Source organism: Centruroides vittatus, unplaced genomic scaffold, assembly GCF_030686945.1.
Source record: "Centruroides vittatus isolate TY-2023 unplaced genomic scaffold, ASM3068694v2 contig_1381, whole genome shotgun sequence".
NCBI classification, from domain to species: domain Eukaryota; kingdom Metazoa; phylum Arthropoda; class Arachnida; order Scorpiones; family Buthidae; genus Centruroides; species Centruroides vittatus.
In genome coordinates this window covers 1,856,037-1,865,133 of record NW_027120867.1, presented here as the reverse complement: position 1 = coordinate 1,865,133, position 9,097 = coordinate 1,856,037, and positions in this window count along the sequence as shown.

The following is a 9,097-nucleotide window of genomic DNA, read 5'->3' as shown; positions in this document are numbered from 1 at the left end:
AAGTCTAGATTAGTGTTCTATTTGTTGTTTACACTGCAACTCTAGCTAGACCCACTACCACTGGTAACAACAACTGTCTACATAGTGAGGACTGACAAGTCTACAGTGTACATGTAGCTTTTAAAATATTTCCATGAAGAGAAATAGTCCATTTTTAGTCCCAAAAACTTTCAGACCCATGTGATGTTTCATCACAAAACAATTTACAGTAAAAATTTAAATTCTATTATTTAATTGTTTATTGTTATTATTTAATAATAATAATAATAATAAATAACAATTTAACTGTTAATTTCAAAAGATGCACACAATTTAAATTCAATTAATATTGTATTTTTGTGTATGCTATCTTTCAGGGTTGTCTGCTTTTACACGATTTTAGAATACAAGTAGAATGTTTAACTTTTAATTAAATCTCCCAAAGATAATGCTTGAAAGCGTTTATGATTTCAGTTTTATATATTTAAAGATTCACTCCAATAAAGCACAGTTTACTTATAAATACATTTAAAAATACTCATCTAGAGAATAAGTTCTGAAGTGATTTCATATACATTATATATAAAATAAATAAAATTCATAGAGAAAAACAATCTCACTCATACATTCCGTGCAAGAATAACTGATGTTTAAGAGTTGGCAAAATAAAAACAGCTTTAACAAACTCTCACCAGTTTATTAAAATAGCTTTATTTCCTGTTCACAAAATTGCAGGTTTGCATTCTGATTCAGTATAGATGTTTAGTTTGTTAGATTTAATGGTAAACTCTTCTTGGGAGAGGGACAATAATAATCATAATGATATGCGCATTACTAACAACCAAGTTAGAAAAATTAAATTTATAAAAAACCTACTTAGAGCCTTTTTTCCCAGTACTGTTTAATAAAATAACATTCATCTTTAAACATTGTTTTATTAAACGGTTAAATGGTACTGGAAAAAAGGCTCTAAATGGGTTGACGTTTTTAGTAGTTAGATACTTTCCAGTCTCATTTGAGTGAAGTTATATTAAATTTATAGTTACGAAATAATTAATTATATAATGAAACTAATTATTTTTGATGTTTTTTTAATTATTACTGTTATAACAATAAAATATGATTAACATTTTATAAAGCTTATAAGTATTTAAATAATATATCACCAAACGATCGCCTAAATATCGGGCCGTATTGTAGCCCGATATTTGGGCGATCGTTTGGTGCTATATTATAAACTTGTCGGGCTTAAGATGTTGTTATTAGTATTTAAATAATGGAATTAAACTCCCGAAACAAATATTTGATTAATAAAACATTCATATTTTTGTAGATTTAACATTTAACTAAATTTTTATTTTCTAGAAACGGAAGTGAGAAGCAGATGTCGGTTTGATTTCGCAGAAGAAATACGATAGATGTCGGCTAAGAAAATATTTACGGTAAGTTAGATAAGTCTACCGTAACTTAAAAAAAACGAAAGCTATTTTTAGAAGGAAACATGTAGTAAAGACAGTTTTGGATGCGCTATAATAGTAGAGAGATATAATTACATATTCTACATGTCACGCTCAGTTTTAATCGCGTAATACTGCCAGATTTTTACTTGGGCTATAATATGGGTAATTAATTAATATAATTTGGATTTAAGTGTTTTGGATTGGATTCTTTGGGTTAAAAAACCATCTTGTATTAAATTTAGAATATTCTGAAAGAAAAGATCAATCAGGAGCAGGATTTGCACTTTCAATTTGTGTTGCCAATTATACTACCAGACCAACTAATTTATAAGATATAATCACACTGGTCACTGTTGCACTGACCATTGGTCATAATTTGGACTAAAGGTAGTCAGTTAAGACTACCTTTAGTCTAAATGATGTAATATAGTGATTATTTACCAATTTTTTTTTTTTTTTTTTTTTAAATTGTTTAAAAATAAATTTTTCATATCTACTAAAAGAAATCGGGATAAAAATGGTCAAAAACACATTTGCAAAAATTCTGTCTTACAACTTACAACATAATGCTTGTTTATATATCTCCCATGAAAGAATATTTCAATTAAAATTATTATTATTTCTAGTTCTTTAGTTGAATGAAAGATCATTGATGAATATTCTGTTTCTCATCAATGAAAAATAAGAATTTTTTTTCCAATAAAAAATAAAATAAAATAAATAAATATTTTAAATTTAGTCTTATAAGATGGAGTTTTTTTGGATTACTTTGTATTACATTTGTTTTCAATTAATACAAATAGTGTTCATTGGAATAATATATTGCTTTTAGCCATTAATACTATTTAACAAATAGTCTAAATCAACAAGATACACGTATATATATATATATACATATATACATACACACATACGTACGGGCTTATTGCACCAGTGAATGAGATTAATTAACAAATTCTTTAATGATTATTCTAAATTTTTTTTATGAAGGAAGGTGTTAATAAACTGTGGCTCTAGTGTGCAGCATTAATACAGTGTTTCGGTATTGTTGTAAGATGTTCCGGTCGGTTCGACCGATTGTTTCGAGGCTAAGCGATAATTGTGAAACGATTACGTTCGCGAGAGTCGCCCGTGACGATCGTGAAGTTGTCGTGTTTACAAAGGCCTTTTAAATGTATTTATAATTTATTTTTATAATTTTATATTATGAACACCAACTAAAGAGGGACTGTTCATTATGTCCAAAATGCATTTTGAGTGTTCTATATTATGTCCATGTTAAAAGAGCCACAGTTTATTGTAAATTTTTATTATTAAAGTGTTAATAACCATTAAAAACTTTGTTAATTAATTGCATTCACTGGTGTGATAAGCCCGTATATATATATATATATATGTGTGTGTGTGTGTGTGTGTGTCTTGTTGATTTAGACTAATTGTTAAATAGTGTTCATGTGTTACAGCAATTCTAATCAATACTAATTTTGCCCAATTACATTTGAATTTATTCAATATTTTCCATAATAATTACTAACAAATTTTTTATGAGAAAGTGAAAAAAATTATTAATTTTCACACAAAATTACTACTGTCATCCTATCAAAAGGTAAATTATAAAGGTACATATAATATATATTCCATTTATTATATTATATTACCACTTTCCATGTGGTACTTTCCTAACTAAGGAATTTCCTTATATTCTAAAACAAATGTTTACTGAATATAAAAATTCAAAAGAACTACAAAGGCAAAGTTTAATTATACTAAATTCTTACTTTAATGCAGAGCAAATCTTGTAATTAAATACATGATGGACACTTTAAATAATGAGCCAAATAAAATGTGTTAGCCAATTTTTTGTTTTATATTATTTATACATTTTTATTTTATTTTTCTTTTTAAAAATTTAAACTATTCTGTTATGTATATTTTGTAAAAGATTATGGGTAGATTACGCACATCATAGACCAGACATGGCCTACAGATTATAGGTTGCTCACTCGTGGCTTAAATTATATAGATTCAATATCATTAATGATGCCGAATATATAAAAGATTAGTGTTTTAAGGACAATTAACTTACAGTGGCAGACAGATTTTGGGAAAAAAAAATTATATAATATATAGCCTATATATATATACTTTTTAGACAGTAAAAAATAACTCAAAGTAATTTTAAATAACACATTGGTTGGATGGCAGAGCAATGGTCTAAAATGCTATATGCAAATGAGTCGTTTAATTGACTCAATTCTGACAATAACTGTACATTCGACAAAGGATTGGTGAAGAATTTAATCCAAAGTTTATCAAACCGATGACAAAAGGAGATGGTGGTTTGGCTATCCACATCTATGCATGGGGTCAGTCAGATTCATTATGTAGATGTAATAATGGATCAGCATGTGTGCATTGAAATTTTGGAAAATGTGTTCATCTCGTCTGTCGCTTGTGAAAAATCAGCGGTGGATTGCTAATTTTGGACAATGATCGAAAAACACGCTTAAACTCCTTGGTATATCTGAGAAATAAGTCACAACTTTCGAATGGCCATTTTAAATTTGATTGATGTTGATGGAGCCACCAAAAAGTCAAAGCCATCCAATTTGAACAAACTTTATGAAGACAGAGGAAGTATGAAATAATATCCCTATTGAAAGGTGCATCGGCTTAAGTGATTTGATGCCTTTTCATTTGGCTGAAGTCATCAAAAATAAAGGATAGCACATTAGTTAGTAATACTAATAAACATGATTGTATTGTTATTTTTTTACTCAAATATTCTACCTGTTATGGTTTTCCCTAAGTATAAGCCACAAAAATATTTATAAATTGTGTTTTTGATAAGTTTCTTTTATAAAACCTTGTATTTCATGATAAAGAAAGAAAAAACATATTTTTGCTGTTTAAAAATAATTAGGGAAAATGTAAAATTTTAAAAATCTACAATAGAGGACACAAACTTATTTTAACTTTTAAGATCGCTCTCATTAGTCTGACGATGGGGATGGCCATTTCGAGTAAATTTTAAATTTTTATATAAGATGCATTATTAAAAGAAAAGATTATAAGAGTTGTTTACTGTAACTAATTGTTTCATATAATTGACTAATTTCTCGAAATTATTCTGTCTTGAAATTGCCAAAATTATGTTGCTGCATTTCAGACTGAAATAGTGCACAAAGAGTATTTCCATAGTGGTGTTTTGTGTAGATGCTACAGTAAGTACCATACTTTTCTGTGGATAACCACGGTGGCCATTATAAACTGCATACTGGTGTCGTGTTTTTAAAGTGTTATCTCAAACATTGTTTTCCCTCCCACTTCATTGTGTCAATAATACAAATGGCTGCTGAATAACAAAATTTTTATATCATTTCTGAAATATATATCATAATAAAAACAATATTTTAATGATGCAGGTTTAAGAATATATCGCTCGGCTTTATTTGCTGCAGAAGTCAAAAATTGCCAGTCAGTTTCTAACAGAAGCTTCTAAGTGTTCTCTGAGAACTATTATATAGAGAGGTGAAAGTATTAAAGCCTTATAATCCTGTTAAAAAAACAACAGAAAATTCTATTGGTTTCTACTGAAAAGTAAAAACCAATAGAATACTAAAAAAATAAATTTTCTTGTGGCATTAACCTATATATGTCTTCAAACATTTATAAATTAATTCATTATATACATAAATGTCTAAACATTACATATAAAAAGAATCTATTATTTCAATCAAGTGTTCATTATTAAAAATAATAAATGAATCAGATGGATAATTCTAGGATATGAGTAAGTTTAGACCAAATAGATCTATTGGGTCTAAATTTCCACATCAAACCAATAGAAAATTTTTTAACAGAGAAGTTCCAATAGTGTCTAGTATATCAATTACCATATTTTATGGACTATAAGACACACCCGAATTTTGGAAGTAATTTTTCGAAGAAAAAAGTGCGTCTTATAGTCCGTAAAATACGGTAAATGTGAGGCATATGCATTTTTAGTGGTTTCGGGATAAGTCGTGATGGCAAATAAATATGTATGCACTGTGCAAAGTATTTTTTGTTTTGGCTATTAGTAATTTTAGACAAAGTTATGCACTCATCCAATAACTTTTCCTGAGTTAAAATTGTCAGATAACCCATATTGCTTATCCTGCATCTACTTTTAATTATAATTCATTAAAAGTTATAAAAATTATTTAATTACAATGTAATTCTAAAATAATGAAGAAAATTTTGCGATTTTTAACATTACAACATAGATTGCAGTAGAAATTTCAATTATATTTGATGACGACAAGCACTCTCTATCGGGACATTCCAATTTTCAACGCCGACTAAGCACCGATCTCGACGTTTGTTAAAAGTCGTTCCTTTTTTCAACACGCTCGGCACTCAACAGATATGTCGATTGCCATTTTCCAATGAATTGTGGGTAATTGGCGAGACATTTGAATGAAATCCATCTTGCCGAGAATGGAATTATGGGAACTAAGCGCTTCGTACTCGAGTTGGAACGTTGTCGACGACGTCAAATTGTTGGTTTCAACACTCAACACTTGTGTCGAAAATTGGAATGTCCCAAATGCCAGTGGTCAGCAAATTTTTTTAGTCACACACCTCTTTATTGATGATGAAAATTAGCGCACATCCTATACAGCAGGTCATGAAAAAATTTTAGTGTTTTAGATTTAAAATAAAATTAACATGCAGTCTCCCTAAATACAGTATTAATAATAAATAAAATAATCCTAGAAAAGATTTTTTATCTATTAGTTTTATTATGAACTCACTTTACACTATATTGACCAATATTGCAGATTTTCTTGCACACACCCCATTTTGACAACCACTGCTATAAGCAAATAACTTGAAAAATTTCTAACTTTTCAAGTTAGATACATAAATAATCTGCACTTTTTATCTTAACTTGAGTTTGTCTACTAAATTCAGGAATTCAGGACAGATTAATTGCTCTGTTTATATGGAAAATTAAAATATCAACCAATTTATTTTTCACATATCCAATTTTAATAAATTCACTTAAATGCATCTCAAAGACCATTTCTTTTCTAAGAAAAACTACTAAAAATTTGTGAAATTTAAAATATAGTTCATTCATGTAAGATTACCAAATTTTGCAGTAATTTTCCTGACAGCAAAAGAATTGATCCAAAACACTTCCTACAGTATAAAAATTCCTTATTAAATACAAAATATTTTGATATTTGCAAAATCTATACAGATATTCTGCTGCATTAAAAAAATAATAATAAATATGTGCATTAATATCCATATATTCAGTTAATAATATAAATGACACGAGACTTTCTTTACATCTGCCGAGACACGTTTTGGGTATTTGCCCTCCTCTGTCAGCTTTTTACGTAAAGGTGTTACACATTTAATTTTCTGAAAATGTATAATAGTGTGGCTTTTGCCTTTAAAACACTAAAATACTTATAAGTGCTGTTTATGAACCCAAGCTTTTTATATCTCATTTTTCAGTTCAACAAGCTGTCAGCATCTTACTTTCGAACAACCCATTTACAAACTTGGAAAATACTGTTATACATTTAATTTTCCAAAATTGTATAACACCTTAATCGAAAAAGCCGACAGATGAGGGGCAAAACCTGAAATGTATTTCGGCAAATAAAAAAAAATAAAAAAACAAATAGAAAACAAGCAATGTTAAAATAGTACTGGTAAATTTATGTATAAAAGACAATAAGGTGATTTAATGCTTGATAAAAGACAATAAGGTGATGCTCTTAAAATCAAAAGGATTAATAGGCCCTATTTTTGCCATCTGTATTCGTACCAGTACTAAAAATAAAGATCAAACCAGCTTTTGCTCTACACAAGGTTTCTGTCCTTGCTGAGCTTGTCTTAGAACACCCGCATTACCTTTTGACAGATACCCAGTTAAACTCCCTGCCCGACACTGTCCTCGGGGCAAATCGCTGCAGTCGTCATGCAACCGAGTTATTAACGAAATGATGAATGAATATCTATTTTCAGTCAAATATATGGCTATAAACTGTTATAGATTGGCAAAAATTTTGTAAGAAATATTATTAAAATCAAAAACATTGGAATATATAAAATGTTAATTACTAATAAAAAAAAAATAAATCAGAGGAGAAAAGAAAATGACAAATATACACAGTATTATACTATATGTTTCATGGAATAAAAATGTCATTTTTACCATGAAACAGTGGACTGAATATGCACAATGTTCAAATGTACAGATTCCCACCAGAAAATGTATTAGTATTTCCAGTAACATTACTCAAATTGGTGGATAAATTATGGGAAAGATTTAAAAAGTCCATTTTGTACTTGTATACATTAAAAACCTTGAAGATCTTTGACATTTTTCTGGAAATGATACTAATCTAGATATTAAAATATGGCATTTCTCAGCATATCTTAACCCATACACACACAATTTTTCAAAGGCTATATTCAAAATATAATGTGTGTCAATTAAATAATTCCTATTAAAACATACAAAAATTAAATAGTGTTATGACAATTTATAGCCATACAATAGCTACAAAGGAGTTATAATGCTTTCTCTCAGCAATAGGTGTTAAATTGTTAAACATTTTTAGTTTCTCCAAAGTTCTTCATTATTTAGCAAAATAAAGTAATAGAAAGTATTTAATCACCTTATTATTAACTTTGGCATCATTAGCAACTATATTCTATTTAATCTTTAATTGCTAAGAAATAAATATATTATTAGTTTCTGTTATTTAAATTATTAAAATATATTTACTTTGAATAATAATAATAATAAAAAATCATGATGACTTAATTTATAAAATTTTTTCCAGTAAAAAATTTTGTATATTAATCTAGTTATGAACAAAGACATTATATTTCTAATTCATATACTGTATTTAAAACTGTTTTCAGTCATAAATAATTTTGCTAAGTATATTAGTTATGTACTTAAGAAATCTGCATAGGTACATAAAATTTTTAAAAATAGTATTAGCAAATTATTAGTTTCTGCGAATCAAATACCCAATTTAGATAAATGTGATAATCAGTTATTTGATTTCCTATATAATACAGGTACTCCTCACTTTATGACCGAGTTCCGGTCCGACGACTACGTCGTTAAGCGAATTGGTCGATAAGCGAGGAGCTTGCGTCGGGAACACAAGATTGTTGTAAAATTATACAAATTATGCAACAAACTTCAAATTTATTCATAAAAAGACTATTATAGTACGCTTAGTGCACATGTCACCATCTGCCACTGACAAACACTCAAGCTAAGAAAGGGGATTCCCCGAATTGCAGACCGATACTCGAGTGGTCGTTAAGCAGATAGGTCGTAAAGTGAGGAGTACCTGTATGTATCTGTAAAATAATTTGAGCTTATTTCCTCTCAGCTTTCATTAATATAATCTTTTACCCCAAACAGAATTCTGTCTATTAAATACAATTAACAGTAATTGCCAAATTAGCACATAATTGGAATTTTGGATGGCTTAATTTATTAATATTTGGACAAATCTGTCAATATGATTAAATACATTGCTACCTCTTAACTTATTAAATGATACAGAGAGGAGGAAAGAAATAACAGAAAGATAAATTAAGCTTAAACTAAATTACATGGCATAAGG